Here is a 14,789-nt window from a genome sequence, read left to right on the forward strand (position 1 = left end):
ATATAGCCTGAAAGTAATTACCTGCCTCCTAGATTTAACAACGCTCAATATAAAATATCTAGCTTGCATGAGCAAAACTTTAAGTGCTTCACTTCCATTCCACTGATCCTTTCAAGAGTGCATCAGACTCTTTGTTATACAACATTGTCTCCTTCAAATGCAAATTCTAATTTAGTCTATTTAAGGCATGGGTTGTTGTTGTTTTTAAAAAAAGTATATGTGTAACAAGCAATCAGAAAGTTGATAGTTGATAGTATACAATGAAATGTTTTTAATTAAGAGCTAGACCTTACTTGTATGAAAATGATGATCCATGGGTAAGAATCTTAGACTTTAGGACCCGCCCCCTTACATAGATAGTGCTATGATAGCACTGACTCTTTTCTGCTAAGGGCAACAATGCAAATGCTAAATATTATCTAAATGTGCAAACATTTTTTTTAGTCCAGGTGAAAAACATGTGACCAGGAGCTATCATATCCTATTATCCTATGTTACGATACATAACTTGATTGTGGCTGTATCTCAGCATTATTATTTTTTATTAAGTTCACTTACTCCTTATTTCAGAAGATCATTCTAAGCCTTACCCATTTGTGATACGTGTGTGTGTGTGTGTGTATCCCTTACAGGACCTTTCTTTGAACATGACCTCAGGTTGCTTTTCAAAAAGTATATGAAATGCATATGAGCAGGTCTCAGGGCTGGGGTTGATGTCTTAACCACAGTTAATATTAACCTTCATCTTCACTAGGATTTGCAGTGTCCAGTGACTTTACTCCTGGTCACATAACCCAGGCCTCTTACTCTAAATCTTCATAAAACTTCTTCTTAGGATTATTTGTCTCAATACATACACACAAACATAATTTTAGGTTTCCAGACATCTCCATAATCTTCAGGGCCTTCATCTCCACATGTAGCCCTTACACTAGGTTTGTACGTGTATAATTTTATGCTACAGTATTCACCCCTACTCAGACTGGGATACAATCAGGGTAGATTGGCAGGAAAGAAGGGAGCTTCTTCATTCTACATAAGTGGTTTTTTTTAGCTTCAATTGTGTTTTGTACAACATATTGTGATATGAGTGTTGGTCTAAAAGGAACAGAATCTTCTACAGTGGTACCTCGGGTTAAGTACTTAATTTGTTCCGGAGGTCCGTTCTTAACCTGAAACTGTTCTTAACTTGAAGCACCACTTTAGCTAATGGGGCCTCCTTCTGCCGCCGCGCTGCTGGAGCACGACTTCTGTTCGCATCCTGAAGCAAAGTTCTTAACCCGAGGTACTATTTCTGGGTTAGCGCAGTCTGTAACCTGAAGCGTATGTAACCTGAAGCATCTGTAACCCGAGGTACCACTGGACTTCTGTCTGCTGCCAATGTACAAGAAGAAAACTGACATAAAATCAACTAAAATCAACTTGAGTGCTAACATTCTGAGTTCAGAGCTTACAAAGTCATCTCTGAATTAGATGTGCTGAAATCCACATTTTAGTTATGGTTGATTTAGCTCCCTCATGTAGTTTGAGCATAAATGAGAAGTCTTCTTTTCTACTTTTTGTATAATTTATGTAGAGAGAAAGTCTGTGGAGTACTATTTCCTGCAAGGTACAACATTAATGGCTAGGCTACATCAGCATCCCCAATGGGAATGAGGGCAGGAGTGGGATGCAGTGAACTTCAAGCCACCATTATGCAAGCTTGTTTACACACAAATGGCTTAATACTGTATTGTAAGTGAATGTAGCATTACCTTAGCCTCCATTTAGAGAACTGATATTCTTTAAAATAATTATTATGAGTAGGTTGCCAACTGAGATGTGCATTGCTAAAGTGCTTTTTTCTACTACATGCAGACAAGTGTAGAGAATTTGTGGGGGGCGGGGGAGTTGTTTTTGTTGTCAGCATGTGGTTTTAAGTCTTACCTTTCATATATGTAAATCTAAAGTAGCTATATTTATTATGTGTTTGAAAACATTTTTTCTTAGCAACAGAAGAGTTAGATTGGATGTACTTCTAGAACTTATAAGCCCTAGGAACTAAGAGATCAAACAAAACTAAAAATTCTCAAGGTACTTGAGGAGCAGGCATCATTGCACAATGATGCTCTTGGGACATTCAGATAAATGACTTCTGGTCTTCTGCATTTTTCTGCAGAGCAAAAAGTTTAACATACCTCACCATGTCAGAACCATAACAACACTCCCCACCGCCACAAAAAAAAAATGGTTTCTGCAGATTTTGTTTTGAACAATTTGCTTTGTCGAATTGGAAATAAACTGTTCATCAGAAACAATAAAAATTGTGGGTGGATTGCTATATTCTTAATAATCTAACAAAGTAAAAAAAAGTTTTATTTTGTTCTTGCTTGCTTGCAGAACGTATGCTATCTCTGTAGCATATGCATTTCTTAGTTTTCTTTCTGTTCCATAATTATAAAAAAAGTAATTGAATAGCTTATTTTCCCATGTAATGTGCAAAGCAGAAAATTGTAGTCCAATTGTAATCATAGAATGCAAATCAAAACTTTAAGGACCAAATTAAATGCTTGTTCATTTTCTAAGATGTTTCGGGGGTTACAGGAGAAACATATTCTTAGGGAAAAGACAGGAAAACAAGATTACTGCAGTTGGAAAGTATGAATTAACTTTTTTTGGTTTTGATGAAGCAGTTTTAGAAGAGAAAGTTATTTTACATGGAGTATTTTTTTAAAAAAAAAGCAGAAAGGGACTTTTAACATTTCCCCTTAACATGACATCCCTGATTAAAATCACCTCCATGAGCTACTCTTAGCTCCAGCAGGGAAGCTACCATTGTTGCCAATAGAACCTTTCCTCTCAGGGGAATAGCAGATTGAGGAGAGACTCAGGTTGAAGCTGCCTACAGTAGCTTCAGAAACAAATTTGGGTCTTGTGTGAACTTCATCCAACTCAGAGCTTCCTCTGAGTTGGATTGAAACGAAGTCAAGTCTAGCCAGATTCCAGCAGGCATGGTGGAAAGGTGGTTGGGTGAGTAAGGAGCAGTAATTCAGTAGAAGCAAGAAGTCTTTAATGGGGTACTCCAATCCTTGGAGGGGCAGGCAAGGCATACAACCTCCCTCCAACCATGACTAAGGCTTTTACCCAACGTTTTCCCCACCGGAGTTGTTCCGATTGCTATGGGCTAGGCAAAAACCCCAATGTCAGCCAATGAACCTGAAGGACAAATTCCTCCCCAGCCCCGAATGTGGTGACTAATCTCAATCCATAGTAAGGTCAGGAAAGCAGTCCTACTTCTGTGATGGATAGCTGAAGGAAGCCTAGCTGAAGGAAGGGTGGGAGGGAGATCCAAAGAAAACCAGAATACTAGATTGGGAATTCCTTTTATATTCTGGTGGTGGACCTGAGTGAAGTCCTGAGAGACCTGGTCAGGCCTGCGTCCAGAATGTGCTCATCCCCCGATCTGGTTGCCATTGGCTAATTTGGCAACCGGACCAATCCAACTGTTCCCTGGCCGGTGGGAGAGACTGTTGCATCTCCCGATGGCTGGGGACCTGGCAGGGAGGCAGTTGGATGGTGCCGTGGTGCAACTGAAAAGTGGTAAACAGAATTTAGGAGCATGGGAGAATGATTTCTTTCCTAATTGATTCTACGTCTTTTATCAAAGTGCCCTATGTGTGGCATATGGATCTGTCGTTGATAAGGGACTTCTGTGAGAACTTAATAAAAATGAGCTGCTTACACCTTGTTCGAAAAGGTCTTAAGTATGCTCATTATGTTTAGGGTGTCTTTTCCATCTTTCATCTGTAGATGACAGAATTCAAATCCAGATTTTGCTTTCCCTTTTCATCTTTTAACAAAGAATGCTTACTTAGGTTTTCCCATTTATCAGGTATTGTCTAAACTTGTGATTTATTTTACCATGCTGAAATATTTTATTTATATATAATTCAATATTTACAATGAAAGTATGTACATGGCACCATCAGCTTACATTTATGCAGACCAAAGGCTTGGGATTTTGAAATAATATATTGCTTGCAGAAATTTATTTAGAATCTGTCTAAATAGGAGAAAATTGGATCTTTGTTATCTGTTTTCTGAGGCAAGATTATTTCTAAATCCCCAACTAGGAACAGATAATAAACCTAGGAGAACCCCCAAGGTGAAAACATAGATGAACTGTTTCTTTACTCAGGAGAGAACAGAAGAGAAAATTGTTTAAAATTTACCCTTTTCTCACCACAAAAGATTGCCTTATAACAAAGGTATAAATAATCCAGTTTTGTGAAGCATGGATGCTAAGCTTTTCTCTGATGTCAGCTTCTATAAAATCACTTTAAAAATCTGTCAGAAACATAATCAGAAATGCCCTTTGATCTAGTTTGCTGCTTCACGCCTGTTCCCATTCCATATAAAAATGCACTAGGTGCAATAAGTGTAAAACATAAAGGACCATATCTCAGAATAATTGCTGAGAGCTTACAATTCCCTTTTATACCTTTCAAAATCAGCCTAGCACCTTTTCTGATTCCCCCCTAATTACAAGAGACAAATAATGCTAGTACCTTCTATGTACTCACCTGGAGTACTGTGTCCAGTTCTGGGCACCACAGTTCAAGAAGGACACTGACAAACTGGAACGTGTCCAGAGGAGGGCAACCAAAATGGTCAAAGGCCTGGAAACGATGCCTTATGAGGAACGGCTAAGGGAGCTGGGCATGTTTAGCCTGGAGAAGAGGAGGTTAAGGGGTGATATGATAGCCATGTTCAAATATATAAAAGGATGTCACATAGAGGGGGGAGAAAGGTTGTTTTCTGCTGCTCCAGAGAAGCGGACACGGAGCAATGGATCCAAACTACAAGAAAGAAGATTCCACCTAAACATTAGGAAGAACTTCCTGACAGTAAGAGCTGTTCAACAGTGGAATTTGCTGCCAAGGAGTGTGGTGGAGTCTCCTTCTTTGGAGGTCTTTAAGCAGAGGCCTGACAACCATATGTCAGGAGTGCTCTGATGGTGTTTCCTGCTTGGCAGGGGGTTGGACTCGATGGCCCTTGTGGTCTCTTCCAACTTGATTCATGATTCTATGATTCTAATGCTAAATGGTAGTACTGGCAACAACATTGATGAAGTTACCAGCCTCCTAAACTTTCCCCCAATTAAAATTATAATTGCTGCCTTATGGATAAGACCAAAGAAATAACCATTTTGTTCTGATCCCCCCATATGTCTTAAATATATTTTAACTAATTTTTATTTACTTTTTGTTACTCTAAAAAAAATTCCATTCCCCCCCTTTGCTGTTCGCACCACCATTCCCCAACATAGTTCATGTAACCCCCCATAGTGACCTCTTTTGGTGGGGCAGAGTCTGCTAGACCTGTCTTTTATTTATATACATTTTTAAAGGTTTTTCTTTATTGTGTTTGTTATAATTAGGTTTTTAAAAATGTGCTTATAAAGCAACTTCATTATCATCATGATGATAGCAGCTTATGTTACCATTTATCAAGGTTGCTCTTATGCTAAAGATAAGGAAAAGAACAGGTGGGTGGGGTTTTGAGTTCAGTCTTACTTCTATGCTGGATTCATATTTTGGTTAGTATGCAGGGATTAAACTATTGCATGCCAAGACCCCATGACCCTGCAGTTTCCAGGAAGAAAATAACCAGACAAGACAACAACATATAGTATTTGGAGTCTCAACTTTTATTGGTTACAGATGTGAATGGTTTGGGTAGAGCCACATTATACCACTCCAGCCCGCCTGATGGGAGTGCATCTAAAAGTAAACCCAATGGGGGTGGGGAGGTGGGGTGGCTATGACCTACATCAAACAGGGGTAACCCCAAGGTGTCCCTCCCTGTTTAAGGAGTGCCTCCACCTGGACATCAGACAGAAGTAACTTCTCCTGGATCCCTTTAATAGGGTACCCTTACCCAAGGAGGGGCAGGCAGAGGCTGCAACCTCCCCTCCAGCCAAGATGAAGACCTACCCAATGCCTAACGTCACAAAGTTGTGATGGTTTCTATGAGGTAGGCGAAAACCAAATGGCCAAGCGGAAAAAATTCCTGCCCAGCCCCGAATTCAGCTGCCAACCATGTCCATATCGAGGTCATAGTGTAAGCAAAAACCAATATAGAGGGAGGGGGATCTGGCGAAACAAGGTGGTTGAAGAGGAGAGTCAAGGTGGGTGGCAATTTATCCCCCTGGGAGCGTGCCCAAGCAGCACTCATTGGCCAGTTGGGCCCACTTCCCGGGGAACATCCATATGTTAGCCACTGACATTCGCCAATCACCACTGGTTGGCCGGCTTCACAGCTAGCTGCCTGATCACTGGTGTGACTGAGGCCTGGTTGCGATACCGCTCACCTTACAGGAGTGTCCCTTTAAAGTTCAGTGCTGTGGCATAGTTAGACTCCAAGCTTTTCTGATATTGAAAGACAAAGTCCTTGAAATGTGACGCTGGCTTCATTAGAGAGCCAGTGCAGTGTAGACTCCATGTTGTAGATAGAGGACAGTGGTGGACCTTAGGGTCTCAGATTTCAGCATCGCCTTGCATGATGCCAAAACGCTCACCTCTTGCCTTCCATTTTACCTCACAGTTGTGGTGCTCCCTGCAGCACCCCTGAGACTCTGTGCCCACAATTTAAATAATTAGCCAAGGAAGCAATCCCTTTGTCGGTCTATTTCCCTGACCATGAGTTCTGTTGGATTTTTATCTATTCTTGCAGCCATTCCTTTCTTACTAGCTTTGCTTAAATTGTTTTGTTTTGTTTTTTTCTGAGCAAGATTTTTCACTGAGTAAAGCTTATACATGTAGTGCAAGAAATGGGATCCTCTTTAGGGAGGGTCCTGGTTGCGCGCGGGACCCTGAGACACCCCCCACCAGGTTAGGGTTCCTGGGCGTGTTACAGCCCTCTCCATTGGCCCCCCTCGATCGTGCCAGGCCTTTGGGGCCAATCGTGGCAAGCTGTGTGATCGTTGGGGGCTATAAAAGCAGCAGCGCAATGTAATTGGGGCACTTGCTTCATGCTGCCGAACACCCACCCTCCCGTCCCTATGTGTAGGTTGTGCTGCTTTGGCCTTGCTTTGGACATTGGTTGGTCACGTGTTTTGGAATGGGGACCAGGTAGGAATTTTTCCATTTGGCAAATTGGCAGTAGCCACTTGGTTTTCGCCTACGCCCCAAGCACTTGTCACAACTTTGTAAGGTTTGGCGGTTAGGCATTGGCTTATTGAAATGTGTGGGAGGGGAGGTACGGCCATCACCTGCCCCTCCAGGAATAGGGTATTCCGGTAAAGGAATACGGGGGTCCTGGATCTCGTCCGAAGTCTGCTTGAGGTTCTAGGGCCATGCCAGGACCACAGGAAGCCCAGGGTGAGCTTTGGTTGATCTTCATCAATGTTGCTCCCTCATTTGGTATTTACCCTTCAGACTACCAGCCAGAGAGGCAGGAGTCAGTTATAGTCTGTTGCCAATGCCAATACTACTGTAAATAATAAAGTTGTGGCCTAAATTTTGCCCATTAACTTAAACCAAAATTATGTGTCAGTGTGCAGTTATTTTGGGGAAGTGATTGGGGGCCTCAAGGCACAAACATTTGTGCCAGTTACAGGCTGATGAGCATGATGCTGTGCATATTGGCAGCACACTGCTGTGGCAGCCAGTAAGTGAGGTTTAAAGCACAATAGTGGCTTCTTGATGCTTTTGTTTTTTAAAAATCTGCCAAAACACTAGAAGCAACATAAATACTATGGCAATATTATTTTAATTAATAAGAATTAGAAGCAAAATGAGGTTCTGTTAAAACCCAAGAGAATGGGTTTATCTCAATTTCCACTTGTTAATCAGATATATGTCTCAAAACAATACCTGGGGTTCATTTGCAGGAGAACTGACATGAAAAATGATACATAAGCATATGAGGGGAAATCACTCCTTCAGGTAGATTCAATCAAGAGTGAAATGATATTATGTGCTAACATTTCCCACAGTGGTACAGAGCTAATAGAGCATGGGATATATGGACACAGAAGAAGTCAAGAGAGACAGAGAGATGATATGTGTATATCCCACAACTTTAATGAAAAATTTAACTCCCTTTGTAAAGTTAAGTGTTTTCTTCTGTGCAAATTGTTACATTTTGTAGTTTATAATGTTAGCAATGGTATGTTTGTGCAACCTTGGAAATTAAAAATGCATACAAGTAAACAAGACGTGTACGTGCCTCCCCTCAATACATGCTACACTATTTGAGTAGCTTACAGTAAAGTGTATAAAAACCTTTATGGAATGTATTCCTTAAAGTATAACCAGCAATGTTTGTAGGTGTGTTTGGTAAACTGTTATGATCAAAGTATCACGACTATGTATAACACTCATATTTTTAAACATTAATGATACTTTAACTTTTATTAGGCTTTGACATCAACCCCCCCTCCCCATGAATTTGATTAAATTTATTAGTTCAAACTCCCTATCCATGGACTGATTCACCCTTAATTGTTTTATTATCTGTCGGAAGTGTCATTTTTATCTTCTTATTTTCTTAATATCTTCTCTCAGCTAGCAGAATCTATCATGACATCTGATTTCCAACGGGTAAGGTGCTGTCAACCTGACCCCATTAGTTGACATTTTACCATATGCTCACAAATAGTGTGAACATTACCCTTTTCCTTTCTAGTCTCCTTCTGCTCTGTGTTTGTGTTTGACTAGATAGTGCTGAAGGTGACTTCTGAGATTAATCAGTCTGATGCTACTGACAATCGCATATAATGCTTAAAGAGATAAGGTTCATCAGTATGTAAGGAGGGGTGGAATAAATAGATTCCTAGTAACCTTTTTAGAACTATATAATTATATAAAAGAGATCAGGCTCACTTTAATGGAGTACACTGGATTGGGGAGAATCTGGCTTGCTAGAAAACATAGATGTATTTCAATGATTTATCCACAATATTTCCTGTAATTAATGTCAGCATCTTTAGATGCTCCGGGTTAAATATTTGCAAGTGCAAATAATTTGTGTAATTCCATAGCTCCTGTTTCTGCAAATCCTTAACTATTTCCTCATGTGGACTTTGTGGAATATTTTTTTTTTTTTATAACAGGAAATATAAAATTTCTCCAATTATCTCCAACCAGGGATACATTATAGTGCCATATTGTTGCCGTCACAAAAATCACACAGTTCTTTGCCTGCCTATCCACTCTCTGATATTTTTCAAGTGAGTTCATTCTTCATTAGGCATTTAGGAAACAGTTTTCAGTTTGAGTCCTCGGTCAAGTTGCTTTCCTAAAGCCTCATGCTTTTAAATTTACACTGAAAAACCTCTCATTTGTTCTTCCTATTAAACTGCCCTTGTAACAATTTTATTGGCATTTGGATAAGTTATCTCACTTTTATGGTGCATCTCCATTGCTTTTATACCCAGATAAAAGCATGTTGGGATTGCGCTATCCTGTGTATTATCTCCCTCAGATCAAGGGGAGATGCCTTGCTCTTCATTCTGTTTTTCTTGTAAGTAATATTGATAGAGAGAGTAAGTTCTGTGTGCTGGAATTCCAGATATGCAAAGCCACTTCCTTTCTTTATCTCTGTTGCTAGGTAAAAACACTATCATGGAGGATAGGGCTATGAATGGCTACTAGTGACTGTGTATTACCCCCAGTATTAGGATTGGTATACCTCTGAATACTAGTCACTGTGGTACCTGAGTAGGAAGATCATGTGCTGTGGAGATCATGTGCTGCATTCTGGCTTCCATAAGCATCTTATCCACTATGAGAACAGGATGCTGAACTTTGGTTTGATCCAGCAGGGCTCTTACGTTTATTCAAAATTGCTATAATAAGATTGGTGCATCTGCTGACAGTTTTGCCATTGCTGTTTTTATATATTGTTTGTGTAGGATTTGAAAACTTTACTAGCCCATTTAAGAAGTATTTTTGTGGAAATGTAGACAATTTCTGAAATTAACCCCCAGGGGTTGTGGTGGAAGCAGTTCATATCTAATAACTGCAGACCACATATGACAACGATTTTATTCCAAACTAGTTGCACATTTCTGCCTATTTATTTAAAAAATATGTGTATGGCACAATTCATCCAAACAGATCCCAGGCAGTGTTAAATGGGCATGAATAAATCTGTCATGCCAAATACAACAAAACAAAACAAAACAATACAATAAAGCATTAACACTGATGATAAATTAGCAAAATAAGAGGCAGCAGTAAAACTTTAAAACTATTATGCATGACTACTTAAAACACCTGGACAAATAAAAAAATATTTCAACAATATGATCATAATGTCAGCACATTCCACAGTAGGTGTACCATCACATGCCCTCTCTTTTGTAGCTGTTATTTAATAAATAATAAAAATAATACCGTACCTCTAGGAAGGTACAATCCACAACCAATAAATGTTGTGGGAGCAGCACGGGTCATGCAGTCTGTAAGGCAGCTGGAAAAGGCACCTTCTTTGCCCTACCGTCGCCATGTCTTCAGTTCAAAAACTCTGAACCAAGACCCAGGGAGCTGCCATGCTATGTATCAAGCAACTGCACAGTTCTTTCTCTCTGCAGTCATCAATATCAAGACAGAAGATAGGTCATTTAACAGTCAGTCTGTTTAGTTTTCACTAAGCATGTAACTTCTGGTTACATAAGGATCAGAGTTCTCCAGCACATCTAGAAGTCCAGCAGCCAGCCAGTGTCCATGAGGTGATAACATGTGACATGGCGGCCTCTTGATTCTGCAGCCTGTCACATACATTTGCACAGAAGCAGAGGGCTTTCTCAATCTATCTGAGACAGAGGTAATATCATGATCTACTTACCATTGTAAAAGCACCCACAAGGTTCTTTCTGCTTAATAGAATCTCATCGTTCCACAGCATCAACCCCCATTTGAATTCCAAAAATGAACTGTTCTCTGAAGTGACGCTTTGAATGCACATCCCCATCAAAACCACCTACAGGCAGCCTGGTTGTCATATTAGAATAATAAGTCTGCTTCCTCGCATGGCTTCCAAGTGCCCACTTTTTATTGGAAGACAGTAAACTTGGCTGCTTTGGAATTATGTAATATGAAAGATGATATTTCAGATAGATAGCTTATAGGGCCTGAAGATGCTGTTATGTGGATACAGCTGTAAATCAGTATTTTTTTTTCCTTGTAAGAATTAACTGAAGCTTAGAGAGGAAAAGTGTTTCCTGTTACTATTTTTGTTTTACAGAGCCATATTCGTTTAGTACTGCTGCTGGATAACTAATTGCTCCACTTTTTCCAATTTTGTTAAAGGATATAGTTTCTATTTATAATGATTTCCTGGAGGGAGAATTGTATCTAATGAAATGGAACTTTGTGCTGACTAAAAAAAAATGTTTCTTATGAAAAAGAAACTTAATGGCTTGAAATCAGTAAAATACTGTATTTTGTAATTTAATTCTGAAATAATTTGCATATGTAAATGAAGTTTCTTTCCTCTCAAACACATTTTGCTCAGTGCAAACAAAACAAAAACAAACAATCCAGTTAACAATTTAACCATGCATTTTTTTGTTATGCAGGTGCAATGTAGTAGGGGTGGTATATCTACATTTCCTTATATTGTTTAGATGTAATCTAAAGATTTAATTGTAGTCTTTACAAATGCATACATATAATGTAGCAGCTTTACATAATCATCCAGCATATCAGAATACTAATAACCTCTACTTCCTTGCTGAAAAATTCTGTACACTGATGCAACTTTAAACAATTTTCAATAAGTTATCATTCCAATCAGTTTTTATTTCATATTGGAATGCAGTTTAGTACTTTTTTCAAGCACCTTTAAATTAGATATTTGTTATGTAAGATAACACCAATGGACCACTATTAATAACTTATAACATAGAAGTGGTAGTCAGTAGGCTCATGAACTGCTGGAACCTGCCCTCTCACTCTTGGTGGTGCCTAAGTGACTAAACTTTGGAAAGATGCAGATCTACAGGTCTGGTGGGGTATGGGATGATGGAAAAGAAGTCCCCGCTTGTGCACCATATGCTGAAGACAACTGTGATGAGTAGCAAGTGGGGTGGAAGACAGTCTTCATCAGTTTACTCTCAAATTAACAGATATATGTTGTTTTTATCTGATGGCATCAGTGGTAAAATGAGATTTTGTCAGGACCTGACAGCTCCTACAGCCTGAATCAGATGGGACCTCATTGGAAAAGAAAGGGATCCTCCTGTGGGAAACAAGGAGCTGGTTGCTCCTCTCACCTTTGGCTTCTGTAGATGAAACATTTTTAAAAAATAAATGAATACAGAAAATTGAAGACGGAAGTAACTGTGCTGCATTATAGAATTCTAGTTTATCCTTTGCTTATATGTTGGCTTGCAGAACAACTTTGTAGATTACATTGGCCCACAACCACTTAGTCTTTTATTTCAACAGATAACTAAAGGCAATTCAGATAAGTCCAGTATTCCATATCTAAAAGTCCAGTTCTTTTTGGAATTATTCACATTCTTTTTTCCTTAGCTGATTCACATTATTCACATTCAGTTGCTGACTTCAGCAATTTGTTCCATATCTCAACCACACTTTTGTGTAAAGAATCTATAAAAGTTAGGAACCTGAAAATTAGATTTCCCTTGAACAGTCACTAACCACAAATATGGAAAATGTCTTAAAAGTCAGTGGCATTAGTTTTACATTAAAAAAAATGTTTGCTGTTGGTTCATATCATTTCACCTGGCATTTGGGAAAACTAGTTTACTTGAATGCAAAGGTTATGAAAGTGACAGTGACCAGGACAAAAAAGAAAGAAGGAAAGGAAGGAAATATATTCATTCAAAATGAATTTTAAAGATTGGGAACAACTTCTACTCTAACAGTGTTTGAATAGACAATGATGATAACTCTACTATTTCTAGTATACACTATAGTTGTAAAGAAATCAATATTTGAACACCATAGCATCTATTTTAAGTGGGGAAAGCAATGCCCCTGTTAGATACCTTAGTAATGAGTCCATAAAACCAATCAGCTTATCCTTCTCTTCTAATTCGTAGGAGCGATAGAGAAGGAATCCATTGTGAACAAACCTTTACACAGAATTTGACAGCTCTAACCTGACTGAATTTGGCCATCATGGCTAATTTTTATTGTGCATTGTGCCCAGCTGTTTTTCATCACATTCTCATTTAAGAACTGATTGGTTTGCTGCTAAGCTTAGTGCTCACCAAAGTTTTGGTTTCAAATGATTGACCATTTTGCTAAGGTACTTGGTACTGGGCTGTTGTGTATCCTTCCTTGTTCTGTGGAATTGGCTTAATCCCAGAACATTTTGCTCAATAAGTCAGGACATTGACACACACATATATGTTATAATTATCTATTGTATTTATATATGGATATTCCGGGCCACAGCACTGCAAGCCGGTGGTTACTGGGGGAGGGGGTTGGTATACTGTAAGAGAGACATGACACCCTGCCTGGGCTTGAAATAGCCATAACTTTTGTTGATTACAAATATAAATTAGATTTGGCGTAGGCATTGCCTATGTATACTGAATCAGCTAGCCTGATAACTCCATTAGTGTTGATCCTGGTGAAAGGATTCCTCACATTGACACAGATCTAATGCGGAAATATCACCAGGACACCATTCAGGGATGTTCTATGGCCTACCTTTGTCTTCTTCCTGGGGTAAAGGTAAAGGTAAAGGTAAAGGGACCCCTGACCATTAGGTCCAGTTGTGACTGACTCTGGGGTTGCGGTGCTCATCTTGCTTTATTGGCCGAGGGAGCCAGCGTACAGCTTCCGGGTCATGCTGGCCTTCCTGGGGTACCTGAGTTTTATCCTGGATTTGGGGGGTGCAGCACCCCCACCCCCACCCCAGCTTTAGACTAAGGATCCAACCCAATGCCTTTTTCTGCTACATGAGCCCAACCCTTCCAGCTGGCTTGCTGCCAAACCGTTCACATCTGCAATCTCGTAGGCCCCAGTAAATGTTCATCAGCCAAGCCTCACTGCCTGCAGGCAACAGGGGTAGATCATAATGCTAATACAAGTTCATTTTGACAGCGGTGATGGCAGGATGGCAAATAATCTACCCATTCAACCGAACCAAGATACTGTCTGAAATATTGACCTGTTCACCTTCTTTCAAGCAAGATTGATGCACTTCAACTCCAGTATGCCTCACCACTTCTGCCCAAAGTTGTGACAATTGCTGTGAGGAAGACAAAACTCCCAAACATGTCCAATACATCCACAGGCAATTTTCCCGCTGGCCCCGAATACGGCAACCAAATAATTCCACAGCAAGGGCATGAGCCCGCTTACCTCCAAATAATTCCACAGCAAGGGCATGAGCCCGCTTACTTCCAGGCTGCCACAGCATACATGTGGGATTATTTCTTCCTGACTGTGCTGTCTGCTGGAAGTGCACCTGGCTTTTATGCCCGGCTGGCAGACCCCACAGAATTCTGGCCCTGCCAGGTCCATCACCAGAATATCACCCACCAGGCCCTAATTGGCCTGATCAAATTTTAAATTTTGGTGAGCAATCCCACCAGCCCCCCACAGCTGACCAATGCCAAAGCTGACGTCAGCTGTGGGCTAATTGCCTCTACCCCCTCATTCCCCAGCAACTATGCCAGGCCACAATCACCACCGCTGTCTGAGTTACAGTATGCAGCCTTTTTACATGGATTTGAGTTTTTGCTAGTGGTTGAATTGGTTTGCCACCAAAACTCACAGAAGTGACTACCGTCGATGACACTGTTGTGGTCCATTAGT

At 40.1% G+C, this 14,789-nt stretch overlaps 1 protein-coding gene across 10 annotated transcripts in view; it reads left to right on the top strand.

Annotated features, from left to right (window-relative positions):
- The window catches only part of DMD (dystrophin), a 1,027,161-nt gene that overhangs the window by 727,217 nt on the left and 285,155 nt on the right, over positions 1–14,789 (top strand). The gene's annotated exons all lie outside the window — the stretch shown is intronic.

Source organism: Podarcis cretensis (assembly GCF_951804945.1).
Source record: "Podarcis cretensis genome assembly, chromosome: 4".
NCBI lineage: Eukaryota > Metazoa > Chordata > Lepidosauria > Squamata > Lacertidae > Podarcis > Podarcis cretensis.